Here is a 15878-nt window from a genome sequence, read left to right as displayed (position 1 = left end):
CATAGCGGACAGGTGATTTTGGCATGTCAGTCAGGTGGTTCTGTGGAGTGGATCAGGAACTTCCGGCATTCTCGGCAGGTGCTTCCGCCGTCTCCGGCATGAGGTTGTGGCACCTCTGAGAGTTCGTTCCAGCATGCCCGGCAGGAGATTCCGGAGTCTCCGGCATGTGGTTCTGGCACCTCTGAGAGGAGGTTCCGGCATGCCCGGCAGGTGATTCCGGATTGTCCACCAAGTGGTTCTGGCATAACCGGCAGGTGATTTTGGCGTGTCAGGTAGGTCGTTCCGGCGAGTCGAGCAGGTGGATTCGGCGTCCTCGGCAGCTGGTTCAGGCGGGTCTGGCAGGTGGTTTCGGTCAGTTCGGGGTGTGGTTCCGGCATGTCAGGCACATGGTTCTGGCACGTCTGAGAGGTGGTTCTGGCCGGCCCGACAGGTGTTTCCGGAGTGTCCGCAAAGTGGTTCTGGCATAGCTGGCAGGTGATGTTGGCGTGACCGGCAGGTGGTTCCAGCAAGCCCGGCAGGTGATTCCGAAGTGTTCACCAACTGGTTGTGGCATAGCCAGCAGGTGATTTTGGCGTGTCCGGAAGGTGGTTCTGGCGAGTCGAGCAGGTGGTTCCGGCGTGCTCAGCAGGTGCTTCCGGTGTCATTGGCATGTGGTTCTGGCATGTCTGAGAGGTGATTCCGGCATGCCCGGCAGGTGATTCTGTAGTGTCCGCCAAGTGGTTCTGGCGTAGCCGGCAGGTGATTTTGGCGTGTACTGCAGGTGTTTCTGTGGAGTGGATCAGGAACTTCCGGCATTCTCAGCCGGTGCTTCCGCCGTCTCCGGCATGTTTTTGTGGCACCTCTGAGAGGTGGTTCCAGCATGCCCGGCAGGTGATTCCGGAGTGTCCGACAAGTGGTTGTGGCGTAGCCGGCTGGTGATTCTGGCGTGTCCGGCAGCTGGTTCCGGGTTGTCCTGGAGGTGGTTCCGGAGTGTCTGCCGAATGCTTCTGGCGTAGCCGGCAGGTGATTTTGGCGTGTCCAGTAGGTGGTTCTGGGGAGTGGAGCCGGTGGTTCCGGCATACTCAGCAGGTGGTTCCGGCGTGTCCGGCACATGGTTCTGGCACGTCTGAGAGCTGGTTCCGGCATGCCCGGCAGGTGATCCCGGAGAGTCCTCCAAGTGCTTCTGGCGTAGCCCGCAGGTGTATTTGGTGTGTCCGGCAGGTGGTTCTGGCGAGTCGAGCAGGTGGTTCTGGCGTGCTCTGCAGGTGGTTCAGGCAGGTCTGGCAGGTGTTTGCAGTCTGTCCATTACGTGGTTCCAGCATGATCGGAAGGTGATTCTGGAGTGTCCACCAAGTGGTTTTGGCGTAGCCGTCAAGTGATTTTGGCATGTCAGGCAGGTGGTTCCGGCATGTCTGAGGTGTGGTTCTGGCATGCGCGGCAGGTGATTCCAAAGTGTCGGCCAAGTGGTTCTGGCATAGCTGGCAGGTGATTTTGGTGAGTCCGGCAGGTGTTTCTTGCGAGTCGAGCAGGCGGCTCAGTCATGCTCGGCAGGTGCTTCCAGCGTCTCCGGCACGTGGTTCTGGTGTGTCTGAGAGCTGGTTCCGGCATGTCCAGCAGATGATTCCAGAGTGTCCGCCAAGTGGTTCTGGCATAGTTGGCAGGTGATTTTGGCGTGTCAGGTAGGTGGTTCCGGCGAGTCGAGCAGGTTGTTCCGGTGTGCTCGGCAGGTGCTTCAGGCAGGTCCGGCAGGTGTTTGCAGTCTGTCCATGACGTGGTTCCGGCATGCCCGCAAGGTGATTCTGGAGTGTCCACCAAGTGGTTTTGGCGTAGCTGGCATATAATTATGGCCTTTCAGGCAGGTGGATCCGGCATGTGCAGCAGGTGGTTCCGGCGAGCTCGGCAGGTGCTTCCGGTCTCTCCGGCACCTGGTTGTGGCACGTCTGAGAGATGGTTCCGGCATGCCCGGCAGGTGATTCTGGAGTCTCCGGCATGTGGTTTTGGCACCTCTGAGAGGTGGTTCCGGCATGCCCGACAGGTGATTTTGGTGTGTCCGGCGAGTGTTTCTTGCGAGTCGAGCAGGTGGCTCAGGCATGCTCAGCAGGTTCTTCCGGCGTCTCCAGCACGTGGTTCTGGTGTGTCTGACAGCTGGTTCTGGCATGTCCTGTAGATGATTCCGGAGTGTCCACCAAGTGGTTCTGGCATACCTGGCAGGTGATTTTGGCGTGTCAGGTAGGTGGTTCCGGTCTGTCCTGGAGGTGGTTCCCGCGTGTCCGCCACGTGCTTCTGACACGTCTGAGAGGTTGTGCCGTCATGCCCGAATAATTATTCCGGCTTGTACGCAAAGTGGTTCTGACGTAGCCGGCCGGTGCTTCCGGCGAGTCTGGCAGGTGGTTCCGGTCTGTCCGGTAGGTGGTTCCAGCGTCTATGGCATGTGGTTCTGGCACTTCTGAGAGGTGGTTCCGGCATGACTGGCATGTGATTCCGGATTGTCCACGAAGTGGTTCTGGTGTAGCTGGAAGGTGATTTTGGCATGTCCGGCAGGTGTTTCTGGCTAGTCGAGCAGGTGGCTCTGGTGTGCTCGGCCAGTTGGTTCCGGCGTGTCCGGCAGGTGGTTCCCTTCTGTCCTGTAGGAGGTTCCCGCTTGTCCGGCAGGTGGTGCTGGCCCGTCTCAGAGGTGATTCCTGCATGCCCGGCAGGTGATTCCGGAGTGTCCTCCAAGTGGTTATATCATAGCCGGCAGGTGATTTTGGCGTGTCCGGCAGGTGGTTCTGTGGAGTGGCACAGGTGGTTTGGCATGCTCAGCACGTGCTTCCGGCGTCTCCGGTATGTGGTTCTTGCACGTTTGAGAGGTGGTTCCGGCATGACCGGCATATGATTCTGGAGTGTGTGCCAAGTGGTTCTGGTGCAGCCGGCAGGTGATTTTGGCATGTCCGTCAGGTGGTTCTGGGGAGTGGATCAGGTGGTTCCGGCGTGCTCTGCAGGTGGTTCAGGCAGGTCTGGCAGGTGTTTGCAGTCTGTACATGACATGGTTCCGGCATGCTCGGAAGGTGATTCTGGAGTGTCCACCAAGTGGTTTTGGTGTAGCCGTCACGTGATTTTGGCGTGTCAGGCAGGTGGTTCCGGCGTTTCCAGCACGTGGTTCCGGTGAGCTCAGCAGGTGCTTCCGGTCTCTCCGGCACGTGGTTGTTGCACGTCTGAGAGGTGGTTCCTGCATGCCCGGCAGGTGATTCCGGAGTGTCCGGCATGTGGTTCTGGCATGTCTGAGAGGTGGTTACGGCATGCCCTGCAGGTGATTCCATAGTGTCCGCCACGTGGTTCTGGCCTAGCCGGCAGGTGATTTTGCCATCTCCGGCAGGTGGTTTTGGCGAGTCGAGCAAGAGGTTCCGGCGTGCTCAGCTGGTGCATCCAGTGTCTCTGGCACGTGGTTCTGGCACGTCTGAGAGGTGGTTCTGGCATGCCCGACAGGGGATTCTGGAGTGTCCGGCAAGTGGTTCTGGCGTAGCTGGCAGGTGATTTTGGCATGTCCGGCAGGTGATTTTGACGTGTCCAGCAGTTGTTTCTGACGAGCTGTTCAGGTGATTCCGGCGTTCTCGGCAGGTGATTCTGGCGTGTCCGGCAGGTTGTTCCGGTCTGTCCGGTAGTGGTTTTCCGGCGGGTCCCGCACGTGGTTCTGGTACGTCTGAGAGGTGTTACTGGCATGCACGTCAGGTGATCCCGGAGAGTCCTCCGAGTGGTTCTGGCCTAGCCCGCAGGTGATTATGGCGTGTCCGGCAGGTGGTTCCGGCATGCTCAGCAGGTGATTCAGGCAGGTCCGGTAGGTGGTTCCGGTCTGTGCGGGAGGTGGTTCCGCCGTGCCCGGCACGTGGTTCCACCACGTCTGACAGGTTTTTCTGACATGTCCTGCAGTTGATTCCGGATTGTCCACCAAGTGTTTCTGGCGTAGCTGGCTGGTGATTTTGGCATGTCCCACAGGTGGTTCCGACGATTCGAGCAGGTGCTTCCAGCTAGCTCGGCAGGTGCTTCTGTCGTCTCCGGCACTTGATTTTGGCACATTTGAGAGGTGGGTCCGGCATTGCCGGCAGGTGATTCTGGAAAGTCTGGCAAGTGGTTCTGGCATAGCCAGCAGGTGATTTTTGCGTGTCCGGCAGGTGGGTCGTGCCAGTCGAGCAGGTGGATCCTGCATGCTCTGCAGGTGGCTCAGGCATGTCCAGCAGGTGGTACCGTTGTGTCCGGTATGTGGTTCCGGCATGTCCGGCACGTGGTTCTGGCACGTCTGAGAGGTGGTTCCGGCATGCCGGCAGGTGATTCCGGACTTTCTGCCGAGTGGTTCTGGCATAGAAGGCAGGTGATATTGGCATGTCCAGCAGGTGGTTCTGGGGAGTGGAGCCGGTGGTTCCGGCATACTCGGCAGGTGGTTCCGGCGTGTCCGGCACATGGTTCTGGCATGTCTGAGAGGTGGTTCTGGCATGCCCGGCAGGTGATCCCGGAGAGTCCTCCAAGTGCTTCTGGCGTAGCCCGCAGGTGTATTTGGTGTGTCAGGCAGGTGGTTCTGGCGAGTCGAGCAGGTGGTTCCGGCGTGTTCTGCAGGTGGTTCAGGCAGGTCTGGCAGGTGTTTGCAGTCTGTCCATGACATGGTTCCGGCATGCTCGGAAGGTGATTCTGGAGTGTCCACCAAGTGGTTTTTGCATAGCCATCAAGTGATTTTGGTGTGTCAGGCAGGTGGTTCCGGCATGTCCAGCAGCTGTTTCCGGCAAGCTCGGCATGTGCTTCCGGTCTCTCCGGCATGTGGTTGTGGCACGTCTGAGAGGTGGTTCCGGCATGCCCGGCAGGTGATTCCGGAGTGTCCGACATGTGGTTCTGGCACGTCTGAGAGGTGGTTCCGGAATGCCCGGCAGGTGATTCTGGCGTCTGCTGCATGTGGTTCTGGCCCATCTGAGAGGTTGTTCCGGCATGCCCTGCAGGTGATTCCAGAGTGTCTGGCACGTGGTTCTGGCATAGCCGGCTGGTGATTTTGGCGTGTCCAGCAGGTTGCTGCAGCGAGGTGAGCAGGTTGTTCCGGCGTGCTCAGCTGGTGGTTCAGGCGGGTCCGGCAGGTGGTTCCAGTCTGTCCAGTAGGTGGTTCTGTCGTTTACAACACGTGCTTCTGGCATGTCTGAGTGGTGGTTCTGGCATGCCCCGTGGGTTATTCCATAGAGTCCGCCACGTGGTTCTGGCCTAGCCGGCAGGTGATTTTGGAATCTACGGCTGGTGGTTGAGGCGAGTCGAGCAGGAGGTTCCGGCGTGCTTGGCAGGTGCTTCCTGTGTCATTGGCATGTGGTTCTGGCATGTCTGAGGGGTGGTTCCGGCATGCCCGGCAGGTGATTCCGGAGTGTTCGCCAAGTGGTTCTGGCGTAGCCAGTAGGTGATTTTGCATGTCCGGCGGTGGTTCCAGCGAGTGGAGCCGGTGGTTCCAGCGTGTCAGGCAGGTGGTTCCGGTCTGTCCTGGAGGTGTTTCCCGTGTGTCCGGCACTTGCTTCTGGCACGTCTGAGAGTTTGTGCCATCATGCCCGAAACATTATTCCGGCTTGTATGCAAAGTGGTTCTGACATAGCCGGCAGGTGCTTCCTGCGAGTCTGGCAGGTGGTTCCGGTCTGTCCGGTAGGTGGTTCCAGCGTCTACGGCACGTGGTTCTGGTGCCTCTGAGCGCTGGTTCCGGCATGACCGGCTGGTGATTCCGGATTGTCCACCAAGTGGTTCTGGTGTAGCCGGAAGGTGATTTTGGTGTGTCCGGCAGGTGTTTCTGGCTAGTCGAGCAGGTGGCTCTGGCGTGCTCGGCCGGTTGGTTCCGGCGTGTCCGGCAGTTGCTTCCCTTCTGTCCGGTAGGTGGTAACCGTGTGTCCGGCACTTGGTGCTGGCACGTCTGAGAGGTGATTCCGGCATGCCCGGCAGGTGATGCCGTAGTGTCCGCCAAGTTGTTCTGGCATTGCGGGCAGGTGATTTTCGCGTGTCCAGCAGGTGGTTCTGTGGAGTGGCACAGATGGTTCTGGCATGCTCGGCACGTGCTTCCGGCGTCTCCGTTATGTGGTTCTTGCACGTTTGAGAGGTGGTTCCGGCATGACCGGCATGTGATTCCAGATTGTGTGCCAAGTGGTTCTGGTGCAGCCGGCAGGTGATTTTGGCATGTCCGGCAGTTGGTTCCGGCGTGCTCGGCAGGTGGTTCAGGCGTGGCCGGGTGGTGGTTCCAGTCTGTGCAGTACATGTTTCCAGCTTGTCCGGCACGTGGTTCTGGTACGTCTGAGAGGTGGTTCCGGCATGGCTGGCAGGTGATACCAGACTGTCCCCCAGGTGATTGTGGCATAGCCGGCAGTTGATTTTGGCCTGTCTGGCAGGTGGTTCCGGCGAGTCGAGCAGGTGGCTCCGGCGTGCTCGGCAGGTGGTTCGGCATGTCTGGCATGTGGTTTCGGTCTGTGTGGTAGGTGTTTCCTGCGTGTCCGGCACCTGCTTCCGGCACGTCTGAGAGGTGGTTCCGGCATGCGTGGCAGGTGGTTCCGGTCTGTCCTGGAGGTGGTTTCCGCGTGTCCGGCACGTGCTTCTGGCACGTCTGAGAGGTTGTGCCATCATGCCTGAAACATTATTACGGCTTGTACGCAAAGTGGTTCTGACTTAGCGGGCAGGTGCTTCCGGCGTGTCCGGCAGGTGGTTCCCTTCTGTCCGGTAGGTGGTTCCCGCATGTCCGGCACGTGTTGCTGGCATGTCTGAGAGGTGATTCCTGCATGCCCGGCAGGTGATTCCGGAGTGTCCGACAAGTGGTTCGGACATAGCCAGCAGGTGATTTTGGCATGTCCATCAGGTGGTTCTGGCAAGTCGAGCAGGTGGTTTGTGGCGTGCTCGGCAGGTGCTTCCGGTGTCATTGACATGTGGTTCTGGCATGTCTGAGAGGTGGTTCCGGCATGCCCGGCAGGTGATTCCGGAGTGTTCGCCAAGTGGTTCTGGCGTAGCCGGCAGGTGATTGTGCATGTCCGGCGGTGGTTCCGGCGACTAGAGTCGGTTGTTCCGGCGTGTCCGGCAGGTGGTTCCGGTCTGTCCGGCAGGTGGTTCTGGGGTGTCCTGCACGAGTTTCTGGCACGTCTGAGAGGTTGTGTCGGCATGCCCTTCACGTGATTCGGGCTTGTCCACCAGGTGGTTCTGGTGTAGCGGGCAGGTGATTTTGGCGTGTTCGGCAGGTGGGACCGGTGAGTCAAGCAGGTGGTTCCGGCGAGTGTTTTCTGTGTTTCCGTTCTGTCCGGGAGATGGTTCCGGCCTGCCCGGCACGTGCTTCTGGTACTTCTGAGAGGTTGTGCTGGCATGCCCGGCAGGTGATTCTGGAGTGTCCGCCAAGTGGTTGTGGCGTACCCGGCTTGTGACTTTGGCGTGTGCAGCATGTGGTTCTGTGGAGTGGATCAGGAACTTCCGGCATTCTCGGCAGGTGCTTCCGCCATCTCCGGCATGTGTTTGTGACACCTCTGAGAGTTGGTTCCAGCATGCCCGCAGGTGATTTCGGAGTGTCCGACAAGTGGTTGTGGCGTAGCCGGCTGGTGATTGTGGCAGGTCCGGCAGGTGGTTCTGGCGAGTCAAGCAGGTGGTCCCGGCGTGTCCGTCAGCTGGTTCCGGTCTGTCCTGGAGGTGGTTCCGGAGTGTCTGCTGAGTGGTTCTGGTGTAGCCGGCAGCTGATTTTGGCATGTCCGGCAGGTGGCTGTCGGTTGTGGATCAGGAACTTCCGGCATTCTAGACAGGTGCTTCCATCATCTCCGGCATGTGTTTCTGGCACCTCTGAGAGGTGGTTCCGGCATGCGCGGCAGGTGATTCCGGAGTGTCCGCCAAGTGGTTCCGGCGTAGCCAGAAGGTGATTTTGGCGTGTCCGGGAGGTGTATCTTGCGAGTCGAGCAGGTGGCTCAGGCATGTTCAGCAGGTGCTTCCAGCGTGTCCGGCACGTGGTTCTGGTGTGTCTGAGAGCTGTTTCTGGCATGTCCAGCAGAATATTCCAGAGTGTCCACCAAGTGGTTCTGGCATACCCGGCAGGTGAGTTTATCATGTCAGGTAAGTGGTTCCAGTGAGTCGAGCAGGTGGTTCTGGCATGCTCGGCAGGTGGTTCAGGCGGGTCTGGCAGGTGGTTTCGGTCTGTTCGGCATGTGGTTCCGGCATCTCAGGCACATGGTTCTGGCACGTCTGAGAGGTGGTTCTCACCGGCCCAAGAGGTGTTTCCGGAGTGTTCACCACCTGGTTGTGGCGTAGCCGGCTGGTGATTTTGGCATGTCTGGCAGGTGGTTCTGGCGAGTCAAGCAGGTGGTCCCGGCGTGTTGGCAGGTGGTTCCGGGCTGTCCTGGAGGTGGTTCTGGAGTGTCTGCCGAGTGGTTCTGGCGTAGCCGGCAGGTGATTTTGGCGTGTCCGGCAGGTGGTTCTGGCGAGTCGAGCAGGTGGTTCCGGCGTGCTCGGCAGTTGCTTCTGGACTCTCCAGCACGTGGTGGTGGCACCTCTGAGAGGTGGTTCCGGCATGCCTGGCAGGTGATTCCGGAGTGTCTGCCGAGTGGTTCTGGCATAGCCGGCGGGTGATTTTGGCGTGTCAAGCAGGTGGTTCAGGGGAGTGGATCAGGTGGTTCCGGCATACTCGGCAGGTGGTTCCGGCGTGTCCGGCAGGTGTTTGCAGTGTGTCCATGATGTGGTTCCGGCATGCCCGCCAGGTGATTCCGGACTGTCCACCAAGTGGTTTTGTTGTAGCCGGCATATGATTTTGGACTGTCTGTCAGGTGGTTCCGGCATGTCCAGCAGGTGTTTCCGGCAAGCTCGGCATTTGCTTCCGGTCTCTCTGGCATGTGATTCTGACACCTCTGAGAGGTGGTTCCGGCATGCCCGGCAGGTGATTCCAGAGTGTTTGCCGAGTGGTTCTGGCGTAGCCGGCAGGTGATTTTGGCGTGTCCAGCAGGTGTTTCTGGGGAGTGAATCAGGTGGTTCCGGCATACTCGGCAGGTGGTACCGGCGTGTCCGGAACATGGTTCTGGCAAGTCTGAGAGGTGGTTCCGCCTGCCCGACAGGTGATTCCGGAGTGTCCGCCAAGTGGTTCTGTCATACCCGGCAGGTGATGTTTGCATGTCCAGCAGGTGGTTCTGGGGAGTGGATCAGGTGGTTCCGGGATACTCGGCAGGTGGTACCGGCGTGTCCAGAACATGGTCCTGGCAAGTCTGAGAGGTGGTTCCGGCATGCCCGAAATGTGATTCCGGAGTGTCCGCCAAGTGGTTCTGGCGTACCCGGCAGGAGATTTTGGCATGTCCATCATGTGGTTCTGGCGAGTCAAGCTGGTGGTCCCGGCGTGTCCGTCGGTTGTTCCGGTCTCTCCTGGAGGTGGTTCCGGAGTGTCTGCCGAGTGGTTCTGGCGTAGCAGGCAGGTGATTTTGGCGTGGCCGGCAGGTGTTTCTTGCGAGTCGAGCATGTGGCTCAGGCATCCTCAGCAGGTGCTTCTGGCGTCTGCGGCACGTGGTTCTGGTGTGGTTGAGAGCTGGTTCTGGCATGTCTGGCAGATGATTCCGGAGTGTCCAACTAGTGGTTCTGGCGTACCCGGCAGGTGATTTTGGCGTGTCTGGCAGGGGTTTCTTGCGGGTCAAGCAGGTGGTTCTGGCGTGCTCGGCAGGTGTTTCCGGAGTGTCCGACAAGTGGTTGTGGCATAGCCGGCTGATGATTTTGGCATGTCTGGCAGGAGGTTCTGGCGAGTCAAGCAGGTGGTGCCGGCGTGTCCGGCAGTTGGCTCCTGGCTGTCCTGGAGGTGGTTCCGGAGTGTCTGCAGAGTGGTTCTGGCGTAGCCGGCAGGTGATTTTGGTGTGTCCAGCAGGTGGTTCTGGGGAGTGAATCCGGTGGTTCCGGCATACTCGGCAGGTGGTACCGCCGTGTCCGGAACATGGTTCTGGCAAGTCTGAGAGGTGGTTCCGCCTGCCCGACAGGTGATTCCCGAGGGTGCACCAAGTGGCTCTGGCATACCCAGCAGGTGATTTTGGCGTGTCAGGTAGGTGGTTCTGGCGAGTCGAGCAGGTGGCTCCGGCGTGCTCGGCAGGTGGTTCACGCGGGTCTGGCAGGTGGTCTCGGTCTGTTTGTAGTGTGGTTCCGGCATCTCAGGCACATGGTTCTGGCACGTCTGAGAGGTGGTTCCGGCCGGCCCGACAGGTGTTTCCGGAATGTCCGCCAAGTGGTTCTGGCGTAGCTGGCAGGTGATGTTGGCGTGACCGCCAGGTGGTTCCAGCAAGCCTGGCAGGTGATTCCAAAGTGTTCACCAACTGGTTGTGGCGTAGCCGGCAGGTGATTTTGGCGTGTCCGGCAGGTGGTTCTGGTGAGTCGAGCAGATGGTTCCGGCGTGCTCTTCAGGTGCTTCCAGTGTCATTGGCATGTGGTTCTGGCATGTCTGAGGGGTGGTTCCGGCATGCCCGGCAGGTGATTCCGGAGTGTTGGCCAAGTGTTTCTGGCGTAGCCGGCAGGTGATTTTGCATGTCCAGCAGTGGTTCTGGCGAGTCGAGCCTGTGGTTCCAGCGTGTCTGGCAGGTGGTTCCGGTCTGTCCGGCAGGTGTTTCTGGGGTGTCCGGCACGAGGTTCTGGCACGTCTGAGAGGCTGTGCTGGCATGCCCCTCACGTGATTCCGGAGTGTCCGCCGAGTGGTTCTGGCGTACCCGGCAGGTGATTTTGGCACGTCCGGAAGGTGGGACCGGTGAGTCAAGCAGGTGTTTCCTGCGAGTGTTTCCTGTGGTTCCGGTCTGTCCGGGAGATGGCTCCGGCCTGTCCGGCACGTGCTTCTGACACTTCTGAGAGGTTGTGCTGGCATGCCCGGCACGTGATTCCGGACTCTCCGCCAAGTGGTTCTGGCGTAGCCGGCAGGTGATTTTGCCATGTCCTGCACGTGGTTCCAGCGAGTCGAGCATGTGGTTCCGGCGTGCTAGACAGTTGGTTCTGGCAGGTCTGGCAGGTGGTTCCCGTCTGTCCAGGAGGTGGTTCCAGCGTTTCCGGCACGTGGTTCCGGCATGTCTGAGAGGTGATTCTATCATGCCCGGCAGGTGATTCCACAGAGTCCACCAAGTGGTTTTAGCATAGCCGGCAGGTGATTTTGGCGTGTCCGGCAGGTTGTTCAGGCGAGTTGAGCAGGTGGTTCCGGCGTGCTCGGCAGGTGCTTTCGGCGTCTCCGGCACGTGTTTCTGGCACATCTGATAGGTGGTTCTGGCATGCCCGAAAGGTGATTCCAGTCTGTCCTTTAGGTGGTTCCAGCCTGTACGGCAAGTGTTTCTGGTACGTCTCAAAGGTGGTTGCGCATGCCCAACAGGTGATTCCGGACTGTCCGCCACGTGCTTCTGGGACGTCTGAGAGATGGTTCCAGCATGCCTAGCAGGTCATTCCAGAGAGTCCTCCAAGTGGTTCTGGCATAGCCCACAGGTGATTTTGGCGTGTCCGGCAGGTGGTTCAGGCATGGCCGGCAGGTGGCTCCAGTGTGTCCAGTACGTGTTTCCAGCTTGTCTGGCACGTGGTTCTGGTACGTCTGAGTGGTGGTTCCGCCATGGTTGGCAGGTCATTCCGGACTGTCCCCCAGGTGGTTCTGGCATAGCCAGCAGTTGATATTGGCCTGTCTGGCATGTCGTTCCGGCGAGTCGTGCAGGTGGCTGTGGCGTGTTCAGCAGGTGGTTCCGGCGTGTCTGGCAGGTGGTTCCGTTGTGTCTGATAGGTCTTTCCAGCATGTCCGGCACGTGCTTCTGGCGCGTCTGAGAGGTGGTTCTGGCATGCCGGGCAGGTGATTCCGGAGTGTCGGGTAAGTGGTTCTGGTGTAGCTGGCAGTTCATTTTGGCGTGTCTGGCACGTGGGTCCTGCGAGTAGAGCAGGTGGTACCGGCGTGCTCGGCAGCTGGTCCAGGCGTGTCCGGCAGGTGGTTCCAGTGTGTCCAGGACGTGGTTGCAGCGTGTCTGGCACGTGGTTGTGTTACGTCTGAGAGGTGGTTCCTGCATGCCCGGCAGGTGATTCCGGACTTTCGCCCAGGTGGTTCCCACATAGCCAGTTTTTGATTTTGCCCTGTCCGGCAGGTGGTTCCGGCAAGTCGAACAGGTGGCTCCAGCGTGCTCGGCAGGTGGTTCCAGTCTGTCCGGTAGGTTTTTCTGGCGTGTCCGGCACGTGGTTCTGGCACGTCTGAGAGGTGTTTCCAGCATGCCCGGCAGGTCATCCCGGAGTGTCCTCCAAGTGCTTCTGGCGTATCCCACACGTGATTTTGGCGTGTCCGGCAGGTGGTTCCGTCGTGCTCGGCTTGTGGTTCAGGCGTGGCCGGCAGGTGGTTCCGTTCTGTCCGATAGGTCGTTCCAGCATGTCCGGCACGTGCTTCTGGCACGTCTGAGCGGTGGTTCTGGCATGCCCGGCAGGTGATTCTGGAGTGTCCGACAAATGGTTGTGGCGTAGCCGCCTGTTGATTTTGGCGTGTCCGGCAGGGGGTTCTGTGGAGTGGATCAGGAACTTCCAGCATTCTCGGCAGGTGCTTGCGCCGTCTCTGGCATTTGGTTGTGGCATCTCTGAGACGTGGTTCCGGCATGACCGGCAGGTGATTCCGGAGTGTCTGCCGAGTGGTTCTGGCGTATCCGGCGGGTGATTTTGGCGTGCCCGGCAGGTGGTTCTGTCGAGTCAAGCAGGTGGTCCCGGTGTGTGCGGCAGGTGATTCCGGTCTGTCCTGGAGGTGGTTCCGGAGTATCTGCCGAGTGGTTCTGGCGTAGCCGGCAGGTGATTTTGGCGTGACCGGCAGGTTGTTCGGGCAAGCGCTGCAGGTGATTCCGAAATGGTCACCAACTGGTTGTGGTGTAGCTGGCAGGTGATTTTGGCGTGTCTGGCAGGTGGTTCTGGCGAGTCGAGCAGGTGGTTCCGGCGTGTTCGGCAGATGCTTCTGGACTCTCCAGCACGTGGTTGTGGCACCTCTGAGAGGTGGTTCCGGAATGCCCGGCAGGTGATTCCGGAGTGTATGCCGAGTGGTTCTGGTGTAGCCAGCAGGGGATTTTGGCGTGTCCAGCAGGTGGATCAGGTGGTTCTGGCATACTCGGCAGGTGGTTCCAGCGTGTACAGCACATGATTCTGGCAGGTCTGAGGGGTGGTTCCGGCATGCCCGGCAGGTGATCCCAGAGAGTCCTCCAAGTGGTTTTGGCGTACCCCGCAGGTGTTTCTGGTGTGTCCGGCAGCTGGCTCTGGTGAGTCGAGCAGGTGTTTCCGGCATGCTCGGCAGGTGGTTCAGGCAGGTCCGACAGGATTTTGCAGTCTGTCCATGACGTGGTTCTCTCATGCCCACAAGGTGATTCTGGAGTGTCCACCAAGTGGTTTTGACGTAGCCGGTACATGATCTTGGCCTGTCAGGCAGGTGGTTCCGGCATGTCCAGCAGGTGGTTCCGGTGAGCTCGGCAGGTGCTTCCGGTCTCTCCGGCACGTGGTTATGGCACGTAAGACACATGGTTACGGCATGCCCGGCAGGTGATTCCGGAGTGTCTGCCGAGTGGTTCTGGTGTAGCCGGCAGGTGATATTGGCGTGTCAAGCAGGTGGTTCTGGGGAGTGGATCAGGTGGTTCTGGCATACTCAGCAGGTGGTACCGGCGTGTCCGGAACATGGTTCTGGCAAGTCTGAGAGGTGGTTCCGGCATGCCCGAGAGGTGATTCCGCAGTGTCAGCAAAGTGGTTTTGGCGTACCTGGCAGGTGATTTTGGTGTGTCCGGCAGCTGTTTCTGGCGAGTCGAGCAGGTGGCTCACGCATGCTCAGCAGGTTCTTCCGGCGTCTCCGGCACGTGGTTCTGGCATGTCCAGCAGATGATTCCGGAGTGTCCACCAAGTGGTTCTGGCATACCCGGCAGGTGATTTTGGCATGTCGGTAGGTGGTTCCGGCGAGTCGAGCAGGTGGTTCCAGCGTGCTGGGCAGGTGGTTCAGGCATGTCTGGCAGGTGGTTTCAGTCTGTTCAGGGCGTGGTTCCGGCAGCTCAGGCACATGGTTCTGGCACGTCTGAGAGGTGGTTCCGAGCGGACCGACAGGTGTTTCCGGAGTGTCCGGCAAGTGGTTCTGGTGTAGCTGGCAGGTGATGTTTGCGTGACCGACAGGTGGTTCCAGCAAGCCCTGCAGGTGACTCTGAAGTGTTCACCAACTGGTTGTGGCGTAGCCGGCATATGATTTTGGCCTGTCAGGCAGGTGGTTCCGGCGAGCTCGGAAGGTGCTTCCGGTCTCTCCGGCACGTGGTTGTGGCACGTCTGAGAGATTGTTCCGGCATGCCCGGCCGGTGATTCCAGAGTCTCCGGCATGTGGTTTTGGCACCTCTGAGAGGTGGTTCCGGCATGCCAGACAGGTGATTCCGGAGTGTCCGCAAAGTGGTTATGGGGTACCTGGCAGGAGATTTTGGCATGTCCGGCAGGAGTTTCTTGCGAGTCGAGCAGGTGGCTCACGCATACTCAACAGGCGCTTCCGGCGTCTCCGGCACGTGGTTCTGGTGTGTCTGAGAGGTGGTTCCGGCATGCCCGCAAAGTGATTCCTGAGTGTCGGGTAAGTGGTTCTGGTGTAGCCGGCAGTTCATTTTGGCATGTACGGCACGTGGGTCCTGCGAGTCGAGCAGGTGGTTCCGGCGTGCTCGGCAGGTGGTCCAGGCGTGTCCGGCAGGTGGTTCCAGTCTGTCCAGGACGTGGTTCCAGCGTCTCCGGCACACGGTTCTGTTACATCTGAGAGGTGGCTCCTGCATGTACGGCCGGTGATTCCAGACAGTCCGCCACGTGGTTCCCACATAGCCAGCTGTTGATTTTGGCCTTTACGGCAGGTGGTTCTGGCGAGTCGAGCAGGTGGTTCCGACGTCCTCGGCAGGTGCTTCCGGTGTCATTGGCACGTGTTTCTGGCATGTCTGAGAGGTGGTTCCGGCATGCCCGGCTGGTGATTCCGGAGTGTTCGCCACGTGGTTCTGGCGTATCGGGCAGGTGATTTTGCATGTCCGGCGGTGGTTCCGGCGTGTCGAGCCGGTGGTTGGGGCATGTCCGGCAGGTGGTTCTGGGGAATGGATCAGGTGGTTCCGGCATACTCAGCAGGTGGTACCGGCATGTCCGGAACATGGTTCTGGCAAGTCTGAGAGGTGGTTCCGGCATGCCCGACAAGTGATTCCAGAGTGTCCGCAAAGTGGTTCTGGCGTACACAGCAGGTGATTTTGGCGTGTCCGGCAGGTGTTTCTGGCGAGTCGAGCAGGTGGCTCACGCATGCTCAGCAGGTTCTTCCGGCGTCTCCGGCATGTGGTTCTGGTGTGTCTGAGAGCTGGTTCTGGCATGTCCGGCAGATGATTCCGGAGTGTCCACCAAGTGGTTCTGGCATACCCGGCAGGTGATTTTGGCGTGTCAGGTAGGTGGTTCCGGCGAGTCGAGCAGGTGTTTCCGGCGTGCTCGGCAGGTGTTTCAGGCGTGTCTGGCAGGTGGTTTCGGTCTGTTCGTGGTGTGGTTCCTGCATCTCAGGCACTTGGTTCTGGCACGTCTGAGAGGTGGTTCCGGCCGGCCCGACAGGTGTTTCCGGAGTGTCCAGCAAGTGGTTCTGGCATAACTGGCAGCTGATGTTGGCGTGAGCGGGAGGTGGTTCCAGCAAGCCCAGCAGGTGATTCCGAAGTGTTCACCAACTAGTTGTGGCATAGCCGGCAGGTGATTTTGGCGTGTCCGGCAGGTGGTTCCGGCGAGTCGAGCAGGTGGTTCTGGCGTGCTCGGCAGGTGGTTCAGGCGGGTCTGGCAGGTGTTTTCAGTTTGTTCGGGGTGTGGTTCCGGCATCTCAGGCACATGGTTCTGGCACGTCTGAGAGGTGGTTCCGACCTGCCCGACAGCGGTTTCCGGAGTGTCCGCCAAGTGGTTCTGGCGTAGCTGGCAGGTGATGTTGGCATGACCGGCAGGTGGTTCCA

This window comes from Equus caballus, unplaced genomic scaffold (assembly GCF_041296265.1).
Source record: "Equus caballus isolate H_3958 breed thoroughbred unplaced genomic scaffold, TB-T2T haplotype1-0000016, whole genome shotgun sequence".
NCBI lineage: Eukaryota > Metazoa > Chordata > Mammalia > Perissodactyla > Equidae > Equus > Equus caballus.
Note: the sequence above shows the minus strand (reverse complement) of the source record.